Below are 27594 nucleotides of genomic sequence, written 5' to 3' on the forward strand. Positions count from 1 at the left end.
AGAATTTTAATCTTCTCTGACTGCATCGGGAGATCAGGGATGGACACATCCGCCCAATTGCCACGGACAAAACAATCACATTTCTCAATGTTTAACTTAAACCCTGAGGCTTCACAAAAAAAATTGGTCGTTCTTATAGCTCTCCTGAGAGCGGCAGGTGATGAACAAAAAATAGTAATATCATCCATGTAGCCCATTACCTTCACATCTCTTCCATGTCCTCCAGGGATAGGGACACCTTTAATCACTTTATCCACCCGTAGCATAGATAAAAGAGGCTCTATTGCACATATAAATAGCACTGGGGACAAAGGGCAGCCTTGCTTCACACCTGAATGCAAAAACACTTCATTAGACAAAAATCCATTGATTAAAATTTTACTAAAAGAGTTCTTATATAAAAGTGCCACTTGCTTGATAAAAATTTCAGGGAAGCCCATTTTTTTTAAAACCAACCATAAAAAACAATGAGAGACACGATCAAAAGCCTTTTGAAAATCCAACGATAAAATTGCTAAGTCTTGCTTCCTGGATTGCTGGTACCATATGACATCGCGGATGGTATTGAGATGCTCCGCAACTCCTCTTCCTGGCACCCCACATACCTGGTCCTCATAAATAACTTTGGATAAAACTTTTTTTAAACGGTTCACTAAAATTTTGGACATCAACTTGTAATCAACATTCAACAGTGTGATTGGTCTCCAGTTTGCCAGATGGGATTTGGCTCCTTTTTTAAAAATCAGGGAGACCAGACCACTTCTCCAAGATATAGGCAGGATATCACACTTAAAAGCTTCTTTGATTACTAAAAACAAGTCGGGTTTTAAAAAATTCCAAAATTCACGATAAAATTCAACAGGCAAACCGTCAGAACCAGGGGTTTTCCCATAGGAAAAACTTTTGATAGCAGCATCTACTTCCGACAAGGTGACTTCAGTGCATAACAATTATTGGTCTTCGCGGCTCAGACTATTTTTTAATGAATTAAGGGCATCTTCAGTAAAAGACTGGTCTATAGTTTTCTCATTAAAAAGCTGCTGATAAAACTGGTGAGCTTGGTTGAGCATACCTTCAGTTGTAGTTTCACCCTCTAATTCTGTTATCATTTCCTTAGCAGCAACTACTTTTTTAAAAAAAAATCTTGAGCACTTTTCATTTTTCTCCATCACTTCAATTTTTGAGTTATAAATTATTTCCTTACCCTTCGACTCTATACTCTTTTTAATTTCTTTTTTTGTTGCTTCAATTAAATCGTCCATTTCAAGTCCCACATCTCTTAGTTGATAACAGGTCTGCAATTTAGTAATAAGCCTTTTATGCCAAGCGATAATAAATGGATATGAATAGCGGTACCAGAGCGCCAATAACAGGGCAAAAATATTAAAAGGACTGATTTATTAATATACACACAACGCGTTTCAGTGGACACAGCCACCTTCATCACCTGATGAAGGTGGCTGTGTCCACCGAAACGCGTTGTGTGTATATTAATAAATCAGTCCTTTTAATATTTTTGCCCTGTTATTGGCGCTCTGGTACCGCTATTCATATCCATTTATTGTCCCTTTCCCCCTGTTGGGGTGCGGTAGAGCTGCCTTTAACTTATTGTTCTTTCACCTGTGGGAGGAATTTAATTAGAATCACTACCCTGGTTTTCCAAGCTGCGCTGCCCTAACCCCTCCGGAACGCTGCCGGGGGTGTTGGTGAAGCTGGGCGTCCATCTCGGCGTTACATGCAACTAACCTGACCACGTGATCCACCACCAAGAGATCAGGATCTGTGAACGCCGCTGGAAATAGATGACAGCCACCAACAGAGCGGAGCTTGTGGAGCTTTACACTGGGGTTGTGCAGAGGTGCACAACTTCATAAGGTTAGTAGCCATCCTCACACCCCTCTAACAATTGCAATACTGAGTCACCCATTGCGCCTTGTTCTCTCCTCTCTTTACATTTTATGCCAAGCGGACTTTTCTCTTGCATTGGCTATGCTGACCTTGATAAAAAAACTTTTTATCTTCATCTTGCTGTATTCCCACCATTCTAGCAGAGTTAAAAATTTTTGTTGTTTTGTTCTTAAATAATTAAAAAACGCTTTAAAATCTGTTCTTACCTTAGGATCTTGTAACAATGTTGTATTTAGCCTCCAAACTCCTCTTGCCTTGACAAGCCCAGGTAATTCTAACTCTGATAGCAACATCTTATGATCTGAAAAAATGTTTGGGATTAAGACAACAGATTTGACATTCACATATTGGGACATGAAAATAAAATCAATACGAGATTTAGAAGAAGAGTTCTCCCAAGTATAACCGGGATCATTACTACGGATCTCTTTCCAGGAGTCTCTAAGAAAAAAATCAGTTAACAAATCCTTTAGTTGTTTCTCTGTTTTGTCTTTTTTAGGAACGGTGGAACTCCCGCTTCTCCCTTCACCAGGCAAGACACAATTGAAATCCCCACAGAACATCAGAGGCGATGAACCAGGTAGGTAATATTGCACATCTTCAAACAACTGATGTCTCTCTTCCTTCACCGGAGAAGCATAAATGTTCAAAAGTCTAAAGTCCACACCTTTAAAACTAATATTTAAGAAAAGAGCACGTCCAGAAGAAATGTCCACAAAAGAGTTGATTTTAAAGTCATGCGACCTAAACAGCACTCCAATGCCAGAGGAACGATTTTCATTATCTCCGGACCAGATAGAGGGCCCATGAGGCCAATCTTTTCTTAAATCTGCATAATTCATATCAAAGTCAATGTTACATTCTTGCAAACAAAAGACATCACAGTCCACTGTTGACAGGTAGGAAAACAAAGCAGCCCTTCTTGTAGAGCCCCTTATACTCCTCACATTGAGCGAGGCTACTTTAATTGATGAGGTCATGATAGGATAGTTCAGGTCACACTACTGTCAGAATCAGACATAAAGCCCACCGATGTTAACGGGCTCTGCACTTCTGAGTCCGAAAAAGAAATGTTTATAGGGTCTGAAGGCCTTGGCTCCTCAGGAGGGGCAGCGGGAGCCATTGGCTTGTATTGCAGAAGACTTGGTTTTAATGGACACTTCTTGGAAGTCTCCCTGGCCACATTCTCATCAGACCTATCATCTGTTTTCCTTTTCCTACGAGTTTCCAGCTCCATTGCTTCTTCCTCCGAGCTAAATGTCCCGATTTCAGCAGAGGGACTCCCCTCCACCACCATATCACCCGGATCAGAATCAGCAGCCCAGTCCTTAGATGAAGCTTCCCTCCTCTCAGGACGGACAGGTTTCTCAGCTGGAGGTTTCTGCATAGACGTGGGCTTATGCGCAGCAGGAATAGGAGAACTGGCAGGTTTTCCCTGTGCAGCAGGCACTGAAGTGCTTGTGGACCCGCCTACAGGGGGTTGTGTTCGCACAGTAGATACAGGAGCACCGGTGGGACCCCCCTTAGCAGCAGGAGCAGGAGGGTTGGTTGGCTTCCTCTGTGCAGCAGGTGCAGACGTACCACCTGATGTACTAGCAGGCTTGGTCTGTGGAGCAGGTACTGGAGAGCTAGAAGACTGCCCCCGCGCTGTAGACGCACCCGCAGGAGCAGGAACAGCAGAGGGTTGCCTCTGCCCCCCGGGAGCAGATGGAGGCACACGGGCAGGTTGCTTTGCCAGCGTTTCAGCATAGGTTTCCGCCTTTTTCTTCAAAGGACACTCCCGGAAGGAGTGACCTGGGACCCGGCAGATGTTGCACACCATCTCATTGGTACAGTCCATTGTGGCATGTCCATGCTTGTAGCACTTCTTACAGATTGCCACCTCCTCCTTGCAGTTCTCATAAGTGTGACCGAAACACATGCATTTCCGGCAGAAGAGGGGCATGTCCGGGTAGAAGAGGCGCCCCCGCTCCCTACCGATCAGGAAACTTGACGGAGGATGACGCTGACCACCAATGCCATTTGGATCTTCACAAAATTTAACAAAAAATTTATGCTTTCCCGTCCAGAGGTTTTCCTCATTCATGACCTTGTGGGAATACCGCAGTTCTGGGAAATAGTTTTGAAGAAAGCAAATAATATTAACTAAGGGAACATGAGGGTTGCTCATCTGAACCACGAGCGGCTTCTCTCCACCGGAGTAAAGGATGACAAAGGTGAGTCCTTTAAGGTCCTCATCTGAAAGGTGCAGGTGAATCTGGCGGAAGAGGTTCTGGCACGCATACTCCGACTCCAGAGTCAAAGTGAAGGAACCGGGGCGATCTTGAAGGGCCAGGATGTCTTCCCTCTTTACTCCTAGGATCTCCAGCAGCACTCTCCTCACAAAAAACTTCAAGGTCATCTTCTCCTTGGATGCATCGTCCACTTCGATCTTGAAAGAGTTCTTGATGCGAAGGTCACCAGCTCTGGCATAGCGCACTGCGGCCGCTACTGCTGATGCCATCTTCAAAAGGTAGATAGGGTCGATCGCCTTCTTGGTTTCTTTGCGTATCTGCCCCCTAAAGCAGCATGAGGCTTAAGACGGCTTTTACACCGCCGATGCCTCAAGGCCAAGGGCACGATTGGCTTAGAATCCTTCTGGCAAGATGTGGTATCTTAGCCAAAAGGCCGAGAAGCGATAACCAGAATTGGTTTCAAACTACGGAGCCACCCAAGGATCCTGAAAAGTCCATTTGTGGAGATGAGCTCCTGGACTCCCGTTAAGAAGACATGTTGTCAACCTCTAGATCCCTTACATGCCTGCACTTTTCGGCTTGCTGCTGCTGCAATCCACGCGTTTTAGATCTGCATAACTCCACCTCTTTAAACACAGCACCTTCACCCCCTGCTGTTCCCACCCGCCTCAACACCGTTGGAAGGGAGGAGAACCAATTAAGGCGGGGGGTGGGGTGGAACGAGCAGCTGTCTACCCTTAGCAGGAGGGCTGCTGATTACATACCTCTCCTGCTGCTGCTGCTGCTGCTGCTGGCTGTCCAGCAGCAGACTGAAGGTGGCTGCTGCTGTGCACAGGTATATAAAGGCTCAGAGCCTATTATGACATGCGCAGCCAGCGTTCCATTGCCACATTCCATCTACTGCAGGCAGGATACCTGGCTGGCTGAATGTCGCTGAGAAGCTCACAGAGACCGCCATAAGCAACAGTTTAACAGAATGCCACAGACTAATCAACCAAACTTTTTGGGTTGGGTTCTCTTTTGTAGTCTGCAGGCATTAAATGAAAGAAGTCAGTGTTCCAGCAGAGGGAGACAACGTTTCAGAAAAGGCATTGTAGCAAACCAAAAAAGAAATTTTAAGCGCAGCAGAGTAACCAGCGCACATACCTGTTAGCTCAGGTGAGTTTAAAAGGCTGCTGTTGATAACAAGGGCATTTGCTAAATAGATGGTGTGTGTGCAACAATATACTGAAAGGTCAATTATATTGTGCAGCTTATCTCACCACCTGTAGTTATTTAGGTGAAAGCTCCAAAATGCTTGCCTAATATATCTGTTTATCCAAAAGGAAGTAAAAAGGGAGAGCTAGAAAGATAGCATTGCATTACATTACATGGCAATGCAATGCACAGTTGCTGAAGTTGAACCAAAATGAGCTTGTAATCTGGCTTCTGCAACTTTGAACATGAAAAATCCAACGAGGAGAAGAAAAGCAAAACCAAAGAGTCCATCCCAAAATCCGACAAACAAGCAAAATGAACAAAAAACATTGAATTCAATTCTTTCTGATTTTAGAAACTGCATTAAAGAAGGGGTGCACCGGTCCTGGAGATACTGCAATACCAGGTCAATGCGTGGAGTGGACAGAGCAAGCTCTTTTTCCATCTCCCTGTTCTAAAAATCCATTTAATATATGGTCCCCAGATAGGGGACGTATCAGATATTAAACTGATAAGAACAGATACTACACTTGATCTTAGCCAAAAGGCCGAGAAGCGATAACCAGAATTGGTTTCAAACTACGGAGCCACCCAAGGATCCTGAAAAGTCCATTTGTGGAGATGAGCTCCTGGACTCCCGTTAAGAAGACATGTTGTCAACCTCTAGATCCCTTACATGCCTGCACTTTTCGGCTTGCTGCTGCTGCAATCCACGCGTTTTAGATCTGCATAACTCCACCTCTTTAAACACAGCACCTTCAACCCCTGCTGTTCCCACCCGCCTCAACACCGTTGGAAGGGAGGAGAACCAATTAAGGCGGGGGGTGGGGTGGAACGAGCAGCTGTCTACCCTTAGCAGGAGGGCTGCTGAATACATACCTCTCCTGCTGCTGCTGGCTGTCCAGCAGCAGACTGAAGGTGGCTGCTGCTGTGCACAGGTATATAAAGGCTCAGAGCCTATTATGACACGCGCAGCCAGCGTTCCATTGCCACATTCCATCTACTGCAGGCAGGATACCTGGCTGGCTGAATGTCGCTGAGAAGCTCACAGAGACCGCCATAAGCAACAGTTTAACAGAATGCCAAAGACTAATCAACCAAACTTTTTGGGTTGGGTTCTCTTTTATAGTCTGCAGGCATTAAATGAAAGAAGTCAGTGTTCCAGCAGAGGGAGACAACGTTTCAGAAAAGGCATTGTAGCAAACCAAAAAAGAAATTTTAAGCGCAGCAGAGTAACCAGCGCACATACCTGTTAGCTCAGGTGAGTTTAAAAGGCTGCTGTTGATAACAAGGGCATTTGCTAAATAGATGGTGTGTGTGCAACAATATACTGAAAGGTCAATTATATTGTGCAGCTTATCTCACCACCTGTAGTTATTTAGGTGAAAGCTCCAAAATGCTTGCCTAATATGTCTGTTTATCCAAAAGGAAGTAAAAAGGGAGAGCTAGAAAGATAGCATTGCATTACATTACATGGCAATGCAATGCACAGTTGCTGAAGTTGAACCAAAATGAGCTTGTAATGTGGCTTCTGCAACTTTGAACATGAAAAATCCAATGAGGAGAAGAAAAGCAAAGCCAAAGAGTCCATCCCAAAATCCGACAAACAAGCAAAATGAACAAAAAACATTGAATTCAATTCTTTCTGATTTTAGAAACTGCATTAAAGAAGGGGTGCACCGGTCCTGGAGATACTGCAATACCAGGTCAATGCGTGGAGTGGACAGAGCAAGCTCTTTTTCCATCTCCCTGTTCTAAAAATCCATTTAATATATGGTCCCCAGATAGGGGACGTATCAGATATTAAACTGATAAGAACAGATACTACACTTGATCTTAGCCAAAAGGCCGAGAAGCGATAACCAGAATTGGTTTCAAACTACGGAGCCACCCAAGGATCCTGAAAAGTCCATTTGTGGAGATGAGCTCCTGGACTCCCGTTAAGAAGACATGTTGTCAACCTCTAGATCCCTTACATGCCTGCACTTTTCGGCTTGCTGCTGCTGCAATCCACGCGTTTTAGATCTGCATAACTCCACCTCTTTAAACACAGCACCTTCACCCCCTGCTGTTCCCACCCGCCTCAACACCGTTGGAAGGGAGGAGAACCAATTAAGGCGGGGGGTGGGGTGGAACGAGCAGCTGTCTACCCTTAGCAGGAGGGCTGCTGATTACATACCTCTCCTGCTGCTGCTGCTGCTGCTGCTGGCTGTCCAGCAGCAGACTGAAGGTGGCTGCTGCTGTGCACAGGTATATAAAGGCTCAGAGCCTATTATGACATGCGCAGCCAGCGTTCCATTGCCACATTCCATCTACTGCAGGCAGGATACCTGGCTGGCTGAATGTCGCTGAGAAGCTCACAGAGACCGCCATAAGCAACAGTTTAACAGAATGCCACAGACTAATCAACCAAACTTTTTGGGTTGGGTTCTCTTTTGTAGTCTGCAGGCATTAAATGAAAGAAGTCAGTGTTCCAGCAGAGGGAGACAACGTTTCAGAAAAGGCATTGTAGCAAACCAAAAAAGAAATTTTAAGCGCAGCAGAGTAACCAGCGCACATACCTGTTAGCTCAGGTGAGTTTAAAAGGCTGCTGTTGATAACAAGGGCATTTGCTAAATAGATGGTGTGTGTGCAACAATATACTGAAAGGTCAATTATATTGTGCAGCTTATCTCACCACCTGTAGTTATTTAGGTGAAAGCTCCAAAATGCTTGCCTAATATATCTGTTTATCCAAAAGGAAGTAAAAAGGGAGAGCTAGAAAGATAGCATTGCATTACATTACATGGCAATGCAATGCACAGTTGCTGAAGTTGAACCAAAATGAGCTTGTAATCTGGCTTCTGCAACTTTGAACATGAAAAATCCAACGAGGAGAAGAAAAGCAAAGCCAAAGAGTCCATCCCAAAATCCGACAAACAAGCAAAATGAACAAAAAACATTGAATTCAATTCTTTCTGATTTTAGAAACTGCATTAAAGAAGGGGTGCACCGGTCCTGGAGATACTGCAATACCAGGTCAATGCGTGGAGTGGACAGAGCAAGCTCTTTTTCCATCTCCCTGTTCTAAAAATCCATTTAATATATGGTCCCCAGATAGGGGACGTATCAGATATTAAACTGATAAGAACAGATACTACACTTGATCTTAGCCAAAAGGCCGAGAAGCGATAACCAGAATTGGTTTCAAACTACGGAGCCACCCAAGGATCCTGAAAAGTCCATTTGTGGAGATGAGCTCCTGGACTCCCGTTAAGAAGACATGTTGTCAACCTCTAGATCCCTTACATGCCTGCACTTTTCGGCTTGCTGCTGCTGCAATCCACGCGTTTTAGATCTGCATAACTCCACCTCTTTAAACACAGCACCTTCACCCCCTGCTGTTCCCACCCGCCTCAACACCGTTGGAAGGGAGGAGAACCAATTAAGGCGGGGGGTGGGGTGGAACGAGCAGCTGTCTACCCTTAGCAGGAGGGCTGCTGATTACATACCTCTCCTGCTGCTGCTGGCTGTCCAGCAGGAGACTGAAGGTGGCTGCTGCTGTGCACAGGTATATAAAGGCTCAGAGCCTATTATGACACGCGCAGCCAGCGTTCCATTGCCACATTCCATCTACTGCAGGCAGGATACCTGGCTGGCTGAATGTCGCTGAGAAGCTCACAGAGACCGCCATAAGCAACAGTTTAACAGAATGCCACAGACTAATCAACCAAACTTTTTGGGTTGGGTTCTCTTTTATAGTCTGCAGGCATTAAATGAAAGAAGTCAGTGTTCCAGCAGAGGGAGACAACGTTTCAGAAAAGGCATTGTAGCAAACCAAAAAAGAAATTTTAAGCGCAGCAGAGTAACCAGCGCACATACCTGTTAGCTCAGGTGAGTTTAAAAGGCTGCTGTTGATAACAAGGGCATTTGCTAAATAGATGGTGTGTGTGCAACAATATACTGAAAGGTCAATTATATTGTGCAGCTTATCTCACCACCTGTAGTTATTTAGGTGAAAGCTCCAAAATGCTTGCCTAATATGTCTGTTTATCCAAAAGGAAGTAAAAAGGGAGAGCTAGAAAGATAGCATTGCATTACATTACATGGCAATGCAATGCACAGTTGCTGAAGTTGAACCAAAATGAGCTTGTAATGTGGCTTCTGCAACTTTGAACATGAAAAATCCAATGAGGAGAAGAAAAGCAAAGCCAAAGAGTCCATCCCAAAATCCGACAAACAAGCAAAATGAACAAAAAACATTGAATTCAATTCTTTCTGATTTTAGAAACTGCATTAAAGAAGGGGTGCACCGGTCCTGGAGATACTGCAATACCAGGTCAATGCGTGGAGTGGACAGAGCAAGCTCTTTTTCCATCTCCCTGTTCTAAAAATCCATTTAATATATGGTCCCCAGATAGGGGACGTATCAGATATTAAACTGATAAGAACAGATACTACACTTGATCTTAGCCAAAAGGCCGAGAAGCGATAACCAGAATTGGTTTCAAACTACGGAGCCACCCAAGGATCCTGAAAAGTCCATTTGTGGAGATGAGCTCCTGGACTCCCGTTAAGAAGACATGTTGTCAACCTCTAGATCCCTTACATGCCTGCACTTTTCGGCTTGCTGCTGCTGCAATCCACGCGTTTTAGATCTGCATAACTCCACCTCTTTAAACACAGCACCTTCACCCCCTGCTGTTCCCACCCGCCTCAACACCGTTGGAAGGGAGGAGAACCAATTAAGGCGGGGGGTGGGGTGGAACGAGCAGCTGTCTACCCTTAGCAGGAGGGCTGCTGATTACATACCTCTCCTGCTGCTGCTGCTGCTGCTGGCTGTCCAGCAGCAGACTGAAGGTGGCTGCTGCTGTGCACAGGTATATAAAGGCTCAGAGCCTATTATGACATGCGCAGCCAGCGTTCCATTGCCACATTCCATCTACTGCAGGCAGGATACCTGGCTGGCTGAATGTCGCTGAGAAGCTCACAGAGACCGCCATAAGCAACAGTTTAACAGAATGCCACAGACTAATCAACCAAACTTTTTGGGTTGGGTTCTCTTTTGTAGTCTGCAGGCATTAAATGAAAGAAGTCAGTGTTCCAGCAGAGGGAGACAACGTTTCAGAAAAGGCATTGTAGCAAACCAAAAAAGAAATTTTAAGCGCAGCAGAGTAACCAGCGCACATACCTGTTAGCTCAGGTGAGTTTAAAAGGCTGCTGTTGATAACAAGGGCATTTGCTAAATACATGGTGTGTGTGCAACAATATACTGAAAGGTCAATTATATTGTGCAGCTTATCTCACCACCTGTAGTTATTTAGGTGAAAGCTCCAAAATGCTTGCCTAATATGTCTGTTTATCCAAAAGGAAGTAAAAAGGGAGAGCTAGAAAGATAGCATTGCATTACATTACATGGCAATGCAATGCACAGTTGCTGAAGTTGAACCAAAATGAGCTTGTAATCTGGCTTCTGCAACTTTGAACATGAAAAATCCAACGAGGAGAAGAAAAGCAAAGCCAAAGAGTCCATCCCAAAATCCGACAAACAAGCAAAATGAACAAAAAACATTGAATTCAATTCTTTCTGATTTTAGAAACTGCATTAAAGAAGGGGTGCACCGGTCCTGGAGATACTGCAATACCAGGTCAATGCGTGGAGTGGACAGAGCAAGCTCTTTTTCCATCTCCCTGTTCTAAAAATCCATTTAATATATGGTCCCCAGATAGGGGACGTATCAGATATTAAACTGATAAGAACAGATACTACACTTGATCTTAGCCAAAAGGCCGAGAAGCGATAACCAGAATTGGTTTCAAACTACGGAGCCACCCAAGGATCCTGAAAAGTCCATTTGTGGAGATGAGCTCCTGGACTCCCGTTAAGAAGACATGTTGTCAACCTCTAGATCCCTTACATGCCTGCACTTTTCGGCTTGCTGCTGCTGCAATCCACGCGTTTTAGATCTGCATAACTCCACCTCTTTAAACACAGCACCTTCACCCCCTGCTGTTCCCACCCGCCTCAACACCGTTGGAAGGGAGGAGAACCAATTAAGGCGGGGGGTGGGGTGGAACGAGCAGCTGTCTACCCTTAGCAGGAGGGCTGCTGAATACATACCTCTCCTGCTGCTGCTGGCTGTCCAGCAGCAGACTGAAGGTGGCTGCTGCTGTGCACAGGTATATAAAGGCTCAGAGCCTATTATGACACGCGCAGCCAGCGTTCCATTGCCACATTCCATCTACTGCAGGCAGGATACCTGGCTGGCTGAATGTCGCTGAGAAGCTCACAGAGACCGCCATAAGCAACAGTTTAACAGAATGCCACAGACTAATCAACCAAACTTTTTGGGTTGGGTTCTCTTTTATAGTCTGCAGGCATTAAATGAAAGAAGTCAGTGTTCCAGCAGAGGGAGACAACGTTTCAGAAAAGGCATTGTAGCAAACCAAAAAAGAAATTTTAAGCGCAGCAGAGTAACCAGCGCACATACCTGTTAGCTCAGGTGAGTTTAAAAGGCTGCTGTTGATAACAAGGGCATTTGCTAAATAGATGGTGTGTGTGCAACAATATACTGAAAGGTCAATTATATTGTGCAGCTTATCTCACCACCTGTAGTTATTTAGGTGAAAGCTCCAAAATGCTTGCCTAATATGTCTGTTTATCCAAAAGGAAGTAAAAAGGGAGAGCTAGAAAGATAGCATTGCATTACATTACATGACAATGCAATGCACAGTTGCTGAAGTTGAACCAAAATGAGCTTGTAATGTGGCTTCTGCAACTTTGAACATGAAAAATCCAATGAGGAGAAGAAAAGCAAAGCCAAAGAGTCCATCCCAAAATCCGACAAACAAGCAAAATGAACAAAAAACATTGAATTCAATTCTTTCTGATTTTAGAAACTGCATTAAAGAAGGGGTGCACCGGTCCTGGAGATACTGCAATACCAGGTCAATGCGTGGAGTGGACAGAGCAAGCTCTTTTTCCATCTCCCTGTTCTAAAAATCCATTTAATATATGGTCCCCAGATAGGGGACGTATCAGATATTAAACTGATAAGAACAGATACTACACTTGATCTTAGCCAAAAGGCCGAGAAGCGATAACCAGAATTGGTTTCAAACTACGGAGCCACCCAAGGATCCTGAAAAGTCCATTTGTGGAGATGAGCTCCTGGACTCCCGTTAAGAAGACATGTTGTCAACCTCTAGATCCCTTACATGCCTGCACTTTTCGGCTTGCTGCTGCTGCAATCCACGCGTTTTAGATCTGCATAACTCCACCTCTTTAAACACAGCACCTTCACCCCCTGCTGTTCCCACCCGCCTCAACACCGTTGGAAGGGAGGAGAACCAATTAAGGCGGGGGGTGGGGTGGAACGAGCAGCTGTCTACCCTTAGCAGGAGGGCTGCTGATTACATACCTCTCCTGCTGCTGCTGCTGCTGGCTGTCCAGCAGCAGACTGAAGGTGGCTGCTGCTGTGCACAGGTATATAAAGGCTCAGAGCCTATTATGACACGCGCAGCCAGCGTTCCATTGCCACATTCCATCTACTGCAGGCAGGATACCTGGCTGGCTGAATGTCGCTGAGAAGCTCACAGAGACCGCCATAAGCAACAGTTTAACAGAATGCCACAGACTAATCAACCAAACTTTTTGGGTTGGGTTCTCTTTTATAGTCTGCAGGCATTAAATGAAAGAAGTCAGTGTTCCAGCAGAGGGAGACAACGTTTCAGAAAAGGCATTGTAGCAAACCAAAAAAGAAATTTTAAGCGCAGCAGAGTAACCAGCGCACATACCTGTTAGCTCAGGTGAGTTTAAAAGGCTGCTGTTGATAACAAGGGCATTTGCTAAATAGATGGTGTGTGTGCAACAATATACTGAAAGGTCAATTATATTGTGCAGCTTATCTCACCACCTGTAGTTATTTAGGTGAAAGCTCCAAAATGCTTGCCTAATATGTCTGTTTATCCAAAAGGAAGTAAAAAGGGAGAGCTAGAAAGATAGCATTGCATTACATTACATGGCAATGCAATGCACAGTTGCTGAAGTTGAACCAAAATGAGCTTGTAATCTGGCTTCTGCAACTTTGAACATGAAAAATCCAATGAGGAGAAGAAAAGCAAAGCCAAAGAGTCCATCCCAAAATCCGACAAACAAGCAAAATGAACAAAAAACATTGAATTCAATTCTTTCTGATTTTAGAAACTGCATTAAAGAAGGGGTGCACCGGTCCTGGAGATACTGCAATACCAGGTCAATGCGTGGAGTGGACAGAGCAAGCTCTTTTTCCATCTCCCTGTTCTAAAAATCCATTTAATATATGGTCCCCAGATAGGGGACGTATCAGATATTAAACTGATAAGAACAGATACTACACTTGATCTTAGCCAAAAGGCCGAGAAGCGATAACCAGAATTGGTTTCAAACTACGGAGCCACCCAAGGATCCTGAAAAGTCCATTTGTGGAGATGAGCTCCTGGACTCCCATTAAGAAGACATGTTGTCAACCTCTAGATCCCTTACATGCCTGCACTTTTCGGCTTGCTGCTGCTGCAATCCACGCGTTTTAGATCTGCATAACTCCACCTCTTTAAACACAGCACCTTCACCCCCTGCTGTTCCCACTCGCCTCAACACCGTTGGAAGGGAGGAGAACCAATTAAGGCGGGGGGTGGGGTGGAACGAGCAGCTGTCTACCCTTAGCAGGAGGGCTGCTGATTACATACTTCTACTGCTGCTGCTGCTGCTGGCTGTCCAGCAGGAGACTGAAGGTGCCTGCTGATGTGCACAGGTATATAAAGGCTCAGAGCCTATTATGACACGCGCAGCCAGCGTTCCATTGCCACATTCCATCTACTGCAGGCAGGATACCTGGCTGGCTGAATGTCGCTGAGAAGCTCACAGAGACCGCCATAAGCAACAGTTTAACAGAATGCCACAGACTAATCAACCAAACTTTTTGGGTTGGGTTCTCTTTTATAGTCTGCAGGCATTAAATGAAAGAAGTCAGTGTTCCAGCAGAGGGAGACAACGTTTCAGAAAAGGCATTGTAGCAAACCAAAAAAGAAATTTTAAGCGCAGCAGAGTAACCAGCGCACATACCTGTTAGCTCAGGTGCGTTTAAAAGGCTGCTGTTGATAACAAGGGCATTTGCTAAATAGATGGTGTGTGTGCAACAATATACTGAAAGGTCAATTATATTGTGCAGCTTATCTCACCACCTGTAGTTATTTAGGTGAAAGCTCCAAAATGCTTGCCTAATATGTCTGTTTATCCAAAAGGAAGTAAAAAGGGAGAGCTAGAAAGATAGCATTGCATTACATTACATGGCAATGCAATGCACAGTTGCTGAAGTTGAACCAAAATGAGCTTGTAATCTGGCTTCTGCAACTTTGAACATGAAAAATCCAATGAGGAGAAGAAAAGCAAAGCCAAAGAGTCCATCCCAAAATCCGACAAACAAGCAAAATGAACAAAAAACATTGAATTCAATTCTTTCTGATTTTAGAAACTGCATTAAAGAAGGGGTGCACCGGTCCTGGAGATACTGCAATACCAGGTCAATGCGTGGAGTGGACAGAGCAAGCTCTTTTTCCATCTCCCTGTTCTAAAAATCCATTTAATATATGGTCCCCAGATAGGGGACGTATCAGATATTAAACTGATAAGAACAGATACTACACTTGATCTTAGCCAAAAGGCCGAGAAGCGATAACCAGAATTGGTTTCAAACTACGGAGCCACCCAAGGATCCTGAAAAGTCCATTTGTGGAGATGAGCTCCTGGACTCCCGTTAAGAAGACATGTTGTCAACCTCTAGATCCCTTACATGCCTGCACTTTTCGGCTTGCTGCTGCTGCAATCCACGCGTTTTAGATCTGCATAACTCCACCTCTTTAAACACAGCACCTTCACCCCCTGCTGTTCCCACCCGCCTCAACACCGTTGGAAGGGAGGAGAACCAATTAAGGCGGGGGGTGGGGTGGAACGAGCAGCTGTCTACCCTTAGCAGGAGGGCTGCTGATTACATACCTCTCCTGCTGCTGCTGCTGCTGGCTGTCCAGCAGCAGACTGAAGGTGGCTGCTGCTGTGCACAGGTATATAAAGGCTCAGAGCCTATTATGACACGCGCAGCCAGCGTTCCATTGCCACATTCCATCTACTGCAGGCAGGATACCTGGCTGGCTGAATGTCGCTGAGAAGCTCACAGAGACCGCCATAAGCAACAGTTTAACAGAATGCCACAGACTAATCAACCAAACTTTTTGGGTTGGGTTCTCTTTTATAGTCTGCAGGCATTAAATGAAAGAAGTCAGTGTTCCAGCAGAGGGAGACAACGTTTCAGAAAAGGCATTGTAGCAAACCAAAAAAGAAATTTTAAGCGCAGCAGAGTAACCAGCGCACATACCTGTTAGCTCAGGTGAGTTTAAAAGGCTGCTGTTGATAACAAGGGCATTTGCTAAATAGATGGTGTGTGTGCAACAATATACTGAAAGGTCAATTATATTGTGCAGCTTATCTCACCACCTGTAGTTATTTAGGTGAAAGCTCCAAAATGCTTGCCTAATATGTCTGTTTATCCAAAAGGAAGTAAAAAGGGAGAGCTAGAAAGATAGCATTGCATTACATTACATGGCAATGCAATGCACAGTTGCTGAAGTTGAACCAAAATGAGCTTGTAATCTGGCTTCTGCAACTTTGAACATGAAAAATCCAATGAGGAGAAGAAAAGCAAAGCCAAAGAGTCCATCCCAAAATCCGACAAACAAGCAAAATGAACAAAAAACATTGAATTCAATTCTTTCTGATTTTAGAAACTGCATTAAAGAAGGGGTGCACCGGTCCTGGAGATACTGCAATACCAGGTCAATGCGTGGAGTGGACAGAGCAAGCTCTTTTTCCATCTCCCTGTTCTAAAAATCCATTTAATATATGGTCCCCAGATAGGGGACGTATCAGATATTAAACTGATAAGAACAGATACTACACTTGATCTTAGCCAAAAGGCCGAGAAGCGATAACCAGAATTGGTTTCAAACTACGGAGCCACCCAAGGATCCTGAAAAGTCCATTTGTGGAGATGAGCTCCTGGACTCCCGTTAAGAAGACATGTTGTCAACCTCTAGATCCCTTACATGCCTGCACTTTTCGGCTTGCTGCTGCTGCAATCCACGCGTTTTAGATCTGCATAACTCCACCTCTTTAAACACAGCACCTTCACCCCCTGCTGTTCCCACCCGCCTCAACACCGTTGGAAGGGAGGAGAACCAATTAAGGCGGGGGGTGGGGTGGAACGAGCAGCTGTCTACCCTTAGCAGGAGGGCTGCTGATTAAATACCTCTCCTGCTGCTGCTGCTGCTGGCTGTCCAGCAGCAGACTGAAGGTGGCTGCTGCTCTGCACAGGTATATAAAGGCTCAGAGCCTATTATGACACGTGCAGCCAGCGTTCCATTGCCACATTCCATCTACTGCAGGCAGGATAGCTGGCTGGCTGAATGTCGCTGAGAAGCTCACAGAGACCGCCATAAGCAACAGTTTAACAGAATGCCACAGACTAATCAACCAAACTTTTTGGGTTGGGTTCTCTTTTATAGTCTGCAGGCATTAAATGAAAGAAGTCAGTGTTCCAGCAGAGGGAGACAACGTTTCTGAAAAGGCATTGTAGCAAACCAAAAAAGAAATTTTAAGCGCAGCAGAGTAACCAGCGCACATACCTGTTAGCTCAGGTGAGTTTAAAAGGCTGCTGTTGATAACAAGGGCATTTGCTAAATAGATGGTGTGTGTGCAACAATATACTGAAAGGTCAATTATATTGTGCAGCTTATCTCACCACCTGTAGTTATTTAGGTGAAAGCTCCAAAATGCTTGCCTAATATGTCTGTTTATCCAAAAGGAAGTAAAAAGGGAGAGCTAGAAAGATAGCATTGCAATACATTACATGGCAATGCAATGCACAGTTGCTGAAGTTGAACCAAAATGAGCTTGTAATCTGGCTTCTGCAACTTTGAACATGAAAAATCCAATGAGGAGAAGAAAAGCAAAGCCAAAGAGTCCATCCCAAAATCCGACAAACAAGCAAAATGAACAAAAAACATTGAATTCAATTCTTTCTGATTTTAGAAACTGCATTAAAGAAGGGGTGCACCGGTCCTGGAGATACTGCAATACCAGGTCAATGCGTGGAGTGGACAGAGCAAGCTCTTTTTCCATCTCCCTGTTCTAAAAATCCATTTAATATATGGTCCCCAGATAGGGGACGTATCAGATATTAAACTGATAAGAACAGATACTACACTTGATCTTAGCCAAAAGGCCGAGAAGCGATAACCAGAATTGGTTTCAAACTACGGAGCCACCCAAGGATCCTGAAAAGTCCATTTGTGGAGATGAGCTCCTGGACTCCCGTTAAGAAGACATGTTGTCAACCTCTAGATCCCTTACATGCCTGCACTTTTCGGCTTGCTGCTGCTGCAATCCACGCGTTTTAGATCTGCATAACTCCACCTCTTTAAACACAGCACCTTCACCCCCTGCTGTTCCCACCCGCCTCAACACCGTTGGAAGGGAGGAGAACCAATTAAGGCGGGGGGTGGGGTGGAACGAGCAGCTGTCTACCCTTAGCAGGAGGGCTGCTGATTACATACCTCTCCTGCTGCTGCTGCTGCTGGCTGTCCAGCAGCAGACTGAAGGTGGCTGCTGCTGTGCACAGGTATATAAAGGCTCAGAGCCTATTATGACACGCGCAGCCAGCGTTCCATTGCCACATTCCATCTACTGCAGGCAGGATACCTGGCTGGCTGAATGTCGCTGAGAAGCTCACAGAGACCGCCATAAGCAACAGTTTAACAGAATGCCACAGACTAATCAACCAAACTTTTTGGGTTGGGTTCTCTTTTATAGTCTGCAGGCATTAAATGAAAGAAGTCAGTGTTCCAGCAGAGGGAGACAACGTTTCAGAAAAGGCATTGTAGCAAACCAAAAAAGAAATTTTAAGCGCAGCAGAGTAACCAGCGCACATACCTGTTAGCTCAGGTGAGTTTAAAAGGCTGCTGTTGATAACAAGGGCATTTGCTAAATAGATGGTGTGTGTGCAACAATATACTGAAAGGTCAATTATATTGTGCAGCTTATCTCACCACCTGTAGTTATTTAGGTGAAAGCTCCAAAATGCTTGCCTAATATGTCTGTTTATCCAAAAGGAAGTAAAAAGGGAGAGCTAGAAAGATAGCATTGCATTACATTACATGGCAATGCAATGCACAGTTGCTGAAGTTGAACCAAAATGAGCTTGTAATCTGGCTTCTGCAACTTTGAACATGAAAAATCCAATGAGGAGAAGAAAAGCAAAGCCAAAGAGTCCATCCCAAAATCCGACAAACAAGCAAAATGAACAAAAAACATTGAATTCAATTCTTTCTGATTTTAGAAACTGCATTAAAGAAGGGGTGCACCGGTCCTGGAGATACTGCAATACCAGGTCAATGCGTGGAGTGGACAGAGCAAGCTCTTTTTCCATCTCCCTGTTCTAAAAATCCATTTAATATATGGTCCCCAGATAGGGGACGTATCAGATATTAAACTGATAAGAACAGATACTACACTTGATCTTAGCCAAAAGGCCGAGAAGCGATAACCAGAATTGGTTTCAAACTACGGAGCCACCCAAGGATCCTGAAAAGTCCATTTGTGGAGATGAGCTCCTGGACTCCCGTTAAGAAGACATGTTGTCAACCTCTAGATCCCTTACATGCCTGCACTTTTCGGCTTGCTGCTGCTGCAATCCACGCGTTTTAGATCTGCATAACTCCACCTCTTTAAACACAGCACCTTCACCCCCTGCTGTTCCCACCCGCCTCAACACCGTTGGAAGGGAGGAGAACCAATTAAGGCGGGGGGTGGGGTGGAACGAGCAGCTGTCTACCCTTAGCAGGAGGGCTGCTGATTAAATACCTCTCCTGCTGCTGCTGCTGCTGGCTGTCCAGCAGCAGACTGAAGGTGGCTGCTGCTCTGCACAGGTATATAAAGGCTCAGAGCCTATTATGACACGTGCAGCCAGCGTTCCATTGCCACATTCCATCTACTGCAGGCAGGATAGCTGGCTGGCTGAATGTCGCTGAGAAGCTCACAGAGACCGCCATAAGCAACAGTTTAACAGAATGCCACAGACTAATCAACCAAACTTTTTGGGTTGGGTTCTCTTTTATAGTCTGCAGGCATTAAATGAAAGAAGTCAGTGTTCCAGCAGAGGGAGACAACGTTTCTGAAAAGGCATTGTAGCAAACCAAAAAAGAAATTTTAAGCGCAGCAGAGTAACCAGCGCACATACCTGTTAGCTCAGGTGAGTTTAAAAGGCTGCTGTTGATAACAAGGGCATTTGCTAAATAGATGGTGTGTGTGCAACAATATACTGAAAGGTCAATTATATTGTGCAGCTTATCTCACCACCTGTAGTTATTTAGGTGAAAGCTCCAAAATGCTTGCCTAATATGTCTGTTTATCCAAAAGGAAGTAAAAAGGGAGAGCTAGAAAGATAGCATTGCAATACATTACATGGCAATGCAATGCACAGTTGCTGAAGTTGAACCAAAATGAGCTTGTAATCTGGCTTCTGCAACTTTGAACATGAAAAATCCAATGAGGAGAAGAAAAGCAAAGCCAAAGAGTCCATCCCAAAATCCGACAAACAAGCAAAATGAACAAAAAACATTGAATTCAATTCTTTCTGATTTTAGAAACTGCATTAAAGAAGGGGTGCACCGGTCCTGGAGATACTGCAATACCAGGTCAATGCGTGGAGTGGACAGAGCAAGCTCTTTTTCCATCTCCCTGTTCTAAAAATCCATTTAATATATGGTCCCCAGATAGGGGACGTATCAGATATTAAACTGATAAGAACAGATACTACACTTGATCTTAGCCAAAAGGCCGAGAAGCGATAACCAGAATTGGTTTCAAACTACGGAGCCACCCAAGGATCCTGAAAAGTCCATTTGTGGAGATGAGCTCCTGGACTCCCGTTAAGAAGACATGTTGTCAACCTCTAGATCCCTTACATGCCTGCACTTTTCGGCTTGCTGCTGCTGCAATCCACGCGTTTTAGATCTGCATAACTCCACCTCTTTAAACACAGCACCTTCACCCCCTGCTGTTCCCACCCGCCTCAACACCATTGGAAGGGAGGAGAACCAATTAAGGCGGGGGGTGGGGTGGAACGAGCAGCTGTCTACCCTTAGCAGGAGGGCTGCTGATTACATACCTCTCCTGCTGCTGCTGCTGGCTGTCCAGCAGCAGACTGAAGGTGGCTGCTGCTGTGCACAGGTATATAAAGGCTCAGAGCCTATTATGACACGCGCAGCCAGCGTTCCATTGCCACATTCCATCTACTGCAGGCAGGATACCTGGCTGGCTGAATGTCGCTGAGAAGCTCACAGAGACCGCCATAAGCAACAGTTTAACAGAATGCCACAGACTAATCAACCAAACTTTTTGGGTTGGGTTCTCTTTTATAGTCTGCAGGCATTAAATGAAAGAAGTCAGTGTTCCAGCAGAGGGAGACAACGTTTCAGAAAAGGCATTGTAGCAAACCAAAAAAGAAATTTTAAGCACAGCTGAGTAACCAGCGCACATACCTGTTAGCTCAGGTGAGTTTAAAAGGCTGCTGTTGATAACAAGGGCATTTGCTAAATAGATGGTGTGTGTGCAACAATATACTGAAAGGTCAATTATATTGTGCAGCTTATCTCACCACCTGTAGTTATTTAGGTGAAAGCTCCAAAATGCTTGCCTAATATGTCTGTTTATCCAAAAGGAAGTAAAAAGGGAGAGCTAGAAAGATAGCATTGCATTACATTACATGGCAATGCAATGCACAGTTGCTGAAGTTGAACCAAAATGAGCTTGTAATCTGGCTTCTGCAACTTTGAACATGAAAAATCCAATGAGGAGAAGAAAAGCAAAGCCAAAGAGTCCATCCCAAAATCCGACAAACAAGCAAAATGAACAAAAAACATTGAATTCAATTCTTTCTGATTTTAGAAACTGCATTAAAGAAGGGGTGCACCGGTCCTGGAGATACTGCAATACCAGGTCAATGCGTGGAGTGGACAGAGCAAGCTCTTTTTCCATCTCCCTGTTCTAAAAATCCATTTAATATATGGTCCCCAGATAGGGGACGTATCAGATATTAAACTGATAAGAACAGATACTACACTTGATCTTAGCCAAAAGGCCGAGAAGCGATAACCAGAATTGGTTTCAAACTACGGAGCCACCCAAGGATCCTGAAAAGTCCATTTGTGGAGATGAGCTCCTGGACTCCCGTTAAGAAGACATGTTGTCAACCTCTAGATCCCTTACATGCCTGCACTTTTCGGCTTGCTGCTGCTGCAATCCACGCGTTTTAGATCTGCATAACTCCACCTCTTTAAACACAGCACCTTCACCCCCTGCTGTTCCCACCCGCCTCAACACCGTTGGAAGGGAGGAGAACCAATTAAGGCGGGGGGTGGGGTGGAACGAGCAGCTGTCTACCCTTAGCAGGGGGGCTGCTGATTACATACCTCTCCTGCTGCTGCTGCTGCTGGCTGTCCAGCAGCAGACTGAAGGTGGCTGCTGCTGTGCACAGGTATATAAAGGCTCAGAGCCTATTATGACACGCGCAGCCAGCGTTCCATTGCCACATTCCATCTACTGCAGGCAGGATACCTGGCTGGCTGAATGTCGCTGAGAAGCTCACAGAGACCGCCATAAGCAACAGTTTAACAGAATGCCACAGACTAATCAACCAAACTTTTTGGGTTGGGTTCTCTTTTATAGTCTGCAGGCATTAAATGAAAGAAGTCAGTGTTCCAGCAGAGGGAGACAACGCTTCAGAAAAGGCATTGTAGCAAACCAAAAAAGAAATTTTAAGCGCAGCAGAGTAACCAGCGCACATACCTGTTAGCTCAGGTGAGTTTAAAAGGCTGCTGTTGATAACAAGGGCATTTGCTAAATACATGGTGTGTGTGCAACAATATACTGAAAGGTCAATTATATTGTGCAGCTTATCTCACCACCTGTAGTTATTTAGGTGAAAGCTCCAAAATGCTTGCCTAATATGTCTGTTTATCCAAAAGGAAGTAAAAAGGGAGAGCTAGAAAGATAGCATTGCATTACATTACATGGCAATGCAATGCACAGTTGCTGAAGTTGAACCAAAATGAGCTTGTAATCTGGCTTCTGCAACTTTGAACATGAAAAATCCAATGAGGAGAAGAAAAGCAAAGCCAAAGAGTCCATCCCAAAATCCGACAAACAAGCAAAATGAACAAAAAACATTGAATTCAATTCTTTCTGATTTTAGAAACTGCATTAAAGAAGGGGTGCACCGGTCCTGGAGATACTGCAATACCAGGTCAATGCGTGGAGTGGACAGAGCAAGCTCTTTTTCCATCTCCCTGTTCTAAAAATCCATTTAATATATGGTCCCCAGATAGGGGACGTATCAGATATTAAACTGATAAGAACAGATTTTTTTTTTTTTTTCTCCTCAGACGAGGAAATTCCACAGTCTATGGAAACCAGACAAAGGAAAATTCCATCAAAACAGCTGCGTCAAATCCAATACGCAATTTGCTGTCCCCATCATCATCGGAAATATTTATTTCATATTTCAAAACAACAATAACAAAAATCAAGAGGTACTAAAAATATATCTCCACTTTTTAACTTTCCATATTCCCTCCGCATCCACTTCCCCTCTCCTCTTTTTGTCCCATAGGAAACACACATACATCTTCCGCAAAATCACCTTCACACTATCCTTTACAGCAATTTCCTTCCTTTTAAACACATACACATTCCTCACATCCCATAACACTTCCTTTATACATGCAAGCATCAACCACAAGACTCTTTCCTTCGTCCCATCACATATTCCCAAACCAAACATAAACAACTCAAAAGACAACAAATTCACACCACACAATTCTTTACACAAAGGCCCCATTCTCCCAATCACATCTCTAGCATACTGGCAATTCCAAAAAACATGCAACACACTTTCCCTTCCACCACAGCCATTTCTTGGACACATTTCACTCCTCACCAAACCTCTATTCCTCTGAAACTCTCTCACAGGTAATACTCCATGTAAAGACTGCCACACAACTTCACTCTGTTTGTTGGTCATACCACTCATCCGCACTTTCTTCCAAACCTTCTGCACATCACCACCCCTAACCATATTTATTCCACATTCTACCTCTCTACATTCAATCATCCTATACACAGCCTTCTTATTCTCCAGCAATCTCACATCTGCATCACACAGTTCATACCTCACCAAAAACTTATAAACCCACACATACCATACAGGCACCTCAAAAGCAATCGGACATCGCAAATCCCTTTCTTGCCACTTTAAACGAAACAAATACGCTCCAAATAAATACCTACACATAGATGAAAACTTTCCATCCGCCCTAATCACTTTCAAAACAAACACAACGATATTCACACCAAAAAACACGTCCAAATTCGGAAAACCCAAACCACCTTTTTCCACTCTTTTAACCAAAATTTCTCTCCTAGCTCTCTCCATTTTCGAGTTCCACAAAAAAACAAATAAAATTCTATTCAAGCTTCTCATACACATATATCCTGGTGGAAATACTACCGCAATATATAAAAATATTGGCAACACCACACTCTTAACAATTAAAATCTTCCCAAAAAAGAATAAACTCCTCAATTTCCAAAAATTCAACTTCTGCTCAACTTTTCCTTTCGCATCATCCCAACTTTCTTTCCCATCCAAACTCTCTGAAAACTTCACACCCAAAACTTTAATAGGTCCATTCACTACATTCACACCTACATCCCTACTTAAACTTCCGCCTCCAAAACCCTTACACTCACTCTTTTCCCAATTCACTTTAAACGCAGATGCACCACAAAAAATAGACACTAACAACTTCACCCGCCTCACCGAACATTCAGAATCACATAATACACACACGTCATCCATGTAACCACTCACCTTCCATTCTTTTCCTCCACCTCCCGGCACTTGCACACCACGAATTACCTTATCTTTCCTCAGCATACACAACAATGGCTCAATTGCACAAATAAATGCTACAGGGGACAAAGGACACCCCTGTCGCACACCCGAAAACACATTCACTTTCCTACCCACATACCCATTCATTAAAACACAGCTATAAACACCCGCATACAAACTTCTCACTCGCCCAACAAAATCAGCCGGAAAACCCATTTTTAACAACACTCTGAACAAAAAACCATGCGACAACCTATCATAAGCCTTTTCAAAATCCAAACTTAACAAAAATACACTCTTCTTACGACCCATGCAATCCCATAAACAATCTCTTAACATACACACACACTCGTGAATCCGCCTCCCAGGTACCGCACAACACTGCTCATCCCCAATCACACTCTCTATCACATCACGCATCCTATTAGCCATAAGTTTTGCATAGATTTTATAATCACAATTAAGTAACGTTATTGGCCTCCAATTCCTCAGACTTTTCAAATCCCCTTTCTTAGGAATTAACACAACCATACCTGCACGCATACTCTCAGCCACCTCCATGTTTCCCCACATATACTTACATACATCCACAAAGTCCTTACCAATCACACCCCACATCACACGATAAAATTCTACTGGGAGGCCATCCTCCCCCGGCGTCTTATTCAAAGCCATACTACACATAACCTTCCATACCTCATCACCAGTCACCTCACCCATCACTCTCTCTCTTTCTGCTTCACTCAACTTACTCTCTAACACACTCAAAACATCATTCTCCAAACATTCATCCCTCTGTTTCACTGCATACAGATCCTCATAAAACTTAGCCACCTCTTCACACATATCCTCTCCACTCACCTCACTTCCATCTGCTCCATACACCACGCTCATACTCTGTTTCTTTCCAAAAACTTTTTTAAAGAAAAACCGAGAACATTTCTCATCCTGCTCCATCTTATCAATCTTTGCCCTAAACACTATGCTTCTCCCTCTCTCCAACAAAAACTCACTAATCTCCTTTTTTACCTCTAAAATATCCTCCTCCACCTCAACTCCTCCTTCCCTTAACTTATACAAAACGCTCAACCGCGCGTTCAGTTTAACAAAACTCTCTCTTTTAATTGCTGCATACTTGTATCCTAAATTTTTAAAGAACATTTTTGTTTGTTTCTTCACCCAGTCCCACCACTCACAAACATTCCCAAACTCATTTTTATGCTTACACCATTCTTCATACCGCCTTTCATACTCCTTTCTCACATCTTCATTCTCTAACAGTTTAACATTTAACTTCCACAATCCTCTCCCAAACACTCCATCAACTTTTATATCCAACTCACACAACATACACACATGATCTGAAAAAAGAACGTTTTCCTGCCTATAATTAACAGAAACCATATTTTTAGAAATAAAACAATAATCCAATCTGGATTGTACCCTACCACTCTCAGAAAAGAAAGTGTTCAACAAAGGATTCATGTTACACACGCGCTGCATATCACACAACCCAAAATCATTCACTAACGCCAATAATGCTTTCCCAGACACATCCACATTCACTCTCCCCACATCACAGTTCATATCACCCACAATTACCACAGGTATTCTTCCTGGAACGAAAAGCTTAATTTTTTCAAATAAATTTTTGCGCTCATTTTTTTCAACTGGCGCATAAACATTAATAACACAAAACTTTACATTCTTGTATACAAAATTAGCAAGGATACATCTCCCCACCTCAATAACCAAATAATCACTCAAAACAACCTCCCTTCCTTTAACCAAAATACCCACACCATCATTCTTATTACATGCACTCCCCGACCACACAGACGCTCCATAAGACCATTCATCCCCTTTCACACCATCCACTACCCCACATTCTTGTAAACAAAAAATAGATGCATTTTGCATAGCTAAAAACTCAAAAATAGCAGCTCTTCTTACTTTACTTTTAAACACTCTTATGTTTTGGGACACTATGGTAAATCCCATAATACTTCTACTCCTTCACCAATTACACAAAGAAATAGCCTTTGGCCTAAACCAAAGCTCACAAGAGGACAAAAAGAAAAAACATTTACAATATTATATGGTGACACTATCCAGCACCACCACTATCCTCCTCCGCCATCAGAACAGAACAGCTGGTTTCCGACCCGCTGGCTTCACCAGCCACACTCCTCATTCTGGCAGTTCTGATCTTCCTCTGAGGCTCACTAAAATCTGCATCATCACTGCCCCCACCATCCTCCCTACGACTCTTCTTTGCACCCCTATCATCCTCCGAAGAAAAATCTTCAATGTTTTCAGGACCCGAAGGGTGTTCAGGACTGTCGGGTTCCGAGATTTGCACTTCACATCCTGTTGCGTCCATTGCCTCTCCAAAAGTCATCATCTCAGGCAGCTCTGCTTCCACCACTTTCCTAGATATTCTCGCAGACACTGCCTTTTTCTCCACCTTTGCCACTTCCCTCCAGAACTCCTTTTCTTCCCTCCGCTTCTTCCTCATTTCTTCAGCAGAAGAAGAACATGGTCTCAGGGACACCTCCTCTGGCGCCGTAGAGGGAGAGGCTTTACCAGTTTCCCGCCTCCTTCCCTCTCTCTCCTCCCTCTCCAATCTTTCCAGCACTTTCAGTGCGCTTGCCATCTGCCTCCTCTCCAGCTCCTCCTCCTTCTGTTCTTTATCAGAACGTCTAGGTGCACTCATAGGACAGTCCTTATACATGTGATCACTACTCCCACAGACATCACAGGACTTGGCCTCTGGACACTGGTTGGCCATATGCCCCTCCTTTCTGCAATTTCGGCAACACTGCCCTTTAAGGCATGTTACCATGGTATGTCCGAAAGAAAAGCATCTACGGCAAAACATGGGCTGGCCTGGGTAAAAGAGGAAACCTCTATGGCCTGCAACGGAAAAATTTGATGGAGGGTGTCTAAAGCCCCCCACACTGTCAGGATCCCTTTTCAATTTCACACGGAATTTATACTGACAGTTAAAGATTCCTAGACAATTGACTTGCTTCACTCCCTTCCGCACATATTCACAGTAGCGAGAGAGGAAGCACTCCAGCAGCTCAGGGTCTGTAAAAGGGTTATAGACAGTCACAGTCACCTCCTTTTCTTGCAGACCAAACAAAGGTTTCCATCTAACTCCTTCCAAGCAGGGGTCACTAGAGTGACCACGGAGCCATTCAAAGACATTAAGGCAAACATCCTGGTCC

At 44.2% G+C, this 27594-nt stretch overlaps 14 non-coding genes across 14 annotated transcripts; all 14 read right to left on the reverse strand.

Annotated features, from left to right (window-relative positions):
* Positions 1-5708: 5708 nt before the first annotated feature.
* Positions 5709-5899, reverse strand: LOC141222581 (U2 spliceosomal RNA). The gene has a single exon (XR_012290345.1). It is a non-coding gene; the product is annotated as a U2 spliceosomal RNA (small nuclear RNA).
* Positions 5900-7008: 1109 nt separating this feature from the next.
* LOC141222582 (U2 spliceosomal RNA) lies at positions 7009-7199 on the reverse strand. The gene has a single exon (XR_012290346.1). It is a non-coding gene; the product is annotated as a U2 spliceosomal RNA (small nuclear RNA).
* A 1121-nt stretch (positions 7200-8320) lies between these two features.
* Positions 8321-8511, reverse strand: LOC141222584 (U2 spliceosomal RNA). Its single transcript, XR_012290348.1, has one exon. It is a non-coding gene; the product is annotated as a U2 spliceosomal RNA (small nuclear RNA).
* A 1109-nt stretch (positions 8512-9620) lies between these two features.
* Positions 9621-9811, reverse strand: LOC141222585 (U2 spliceosomal RNA). The gene has a single exon (XR_012290349.1). It is a non-coding gene; the product is annotated as a U2 spliceosomal RNA (small nuclear RNA).
* Positions 9812-10929: 1118 nt separating this feature from the next.
* On the reverse strand, positions 10930-11120 carry LOC141222586 (U2 spliceosomal RNA). Its single transcript, XR_012290350.1, has one exon. It is a non-coding gene; the product is annotated as a U2 spliceosomal RNA (small nuclear RNA).
* A 1109-nt stretch (positions 11121-12229) lies between these two features.
* On the reverse strand, positions 12230-12420 carry LOC141222587 (U2 spliceosomal RNA). The gene has a single exon (XR_012290351.1). It is a non-coding gene; the product is annotated as a U2 spliceosomal RNA (small nuclear RNA).
* A 1115-nt stretch (positions 12421-13535) lies between these two features.
* LOC141222589 (U2 spliceosomal RNA) lies at positions 13536-13726 on the reverse strand. The gene has a single exon (XR_012290352.1). It is a non-coding gene; the product is annotated as a U2 spliceosomal RNA (small nuclear RNA).
* Positions 13727-14841: 1115 nt separating this feature from the next.
* LOC141222591 (U2 spliceosomal RNA) lies at positions 14842-15032 on the reverse strand. Its single transcript, XR_012290354.1, has one exon. It is a non-coding gene; the product is annotated as a U2 spliceosomal RNA (small nuclear RNA).
* A 1115-nt stretch (positions 15033-16147) lies between these two features.
* On the reverse strand, positions 16148-16338 carry LOC141222592 (U2 spliceosomal RNA). The gene has a single exon (XR_012290355.1). It is a non-coding gene; the product is annotated as a U2 spliceosomal RNA (small nuclear RNA).
* A 1115-nt stretch (positions 16339-17453) lies between these two features.
* Positions 17454-17644, reverse strand: LOC141222593 (U2 spliceosomal RNA). Its single transcript, XR_012290356.1, has one exon. It is a non-coding gene; the product is annotated as a U2 spliceosomal RNA (small nuclear RNA).
* A 1115-nt stretch (positions 17645-18759) lies between these two features.
* Positions 18760-18950, reverse strand: LOC141222594 (U2 spliceosomal RNA). Its single transcript, XR_012290357.1, has one exon. It is a non-coding gene; the product is annotated as a U2 spliceosomal RNA (small nuclear RNA).
* A 1115-nt stretch (positions 18951-20065) lies between these two features.
* LOC141222595 (U2 spliceosomal RNA) lies at positions 20066-20256 on the reverse strand. Its single transcript, XR_012290358.1, has one exon. It is a non-coding gene; the product is annotated as a U2 spliceosomal RNA (small nuclear RNA).
* A 1112-nt stretch (positions 20257-21368) lies between these two features.
* LOC141222596 (U2 spliceosomal RNA) lies at positions 21369-21559 on the reverse strand. Its single transcript, XR_012290359.1, has one exon. It is a non-coding gene; the product is annotated as a U2 spliceosomal RNA (small nuclear RNA).
* Positions 21560-22674: 1115 nt separating this feature from the next.
* On the reverse strand, positions 22675-22860 carry LOC141222285 (U2 spliceosomal RNA). The gene has a single exon (XR_012290099.1). It is a non-coding gene; the product is annotated as a U2 spliceosomal RNA (small nuclear RNA).
* Between the last annotated feature and the right edge of the window lie 4734 nt (positions 22861-27594).

The sequence above is a fragment of the Phyllobates terribilis genome, unplaced genomic scaffold (assembly GCF_046119375.1).
Source record: "Phyllobates terribilis strain yellow unplaced genomic scaffold, ASM4611937v1 Scaffold_361__1_contigs__length_1927384, whole genome shotgun sequence".
In the NCBI taxonomy this organism is placed as follows: Eukaryota; Metazoa; Chordata; class Amphibia; order Anura; family Dendrobatidae; genus Phyllobates; species Phyllobates terribilis.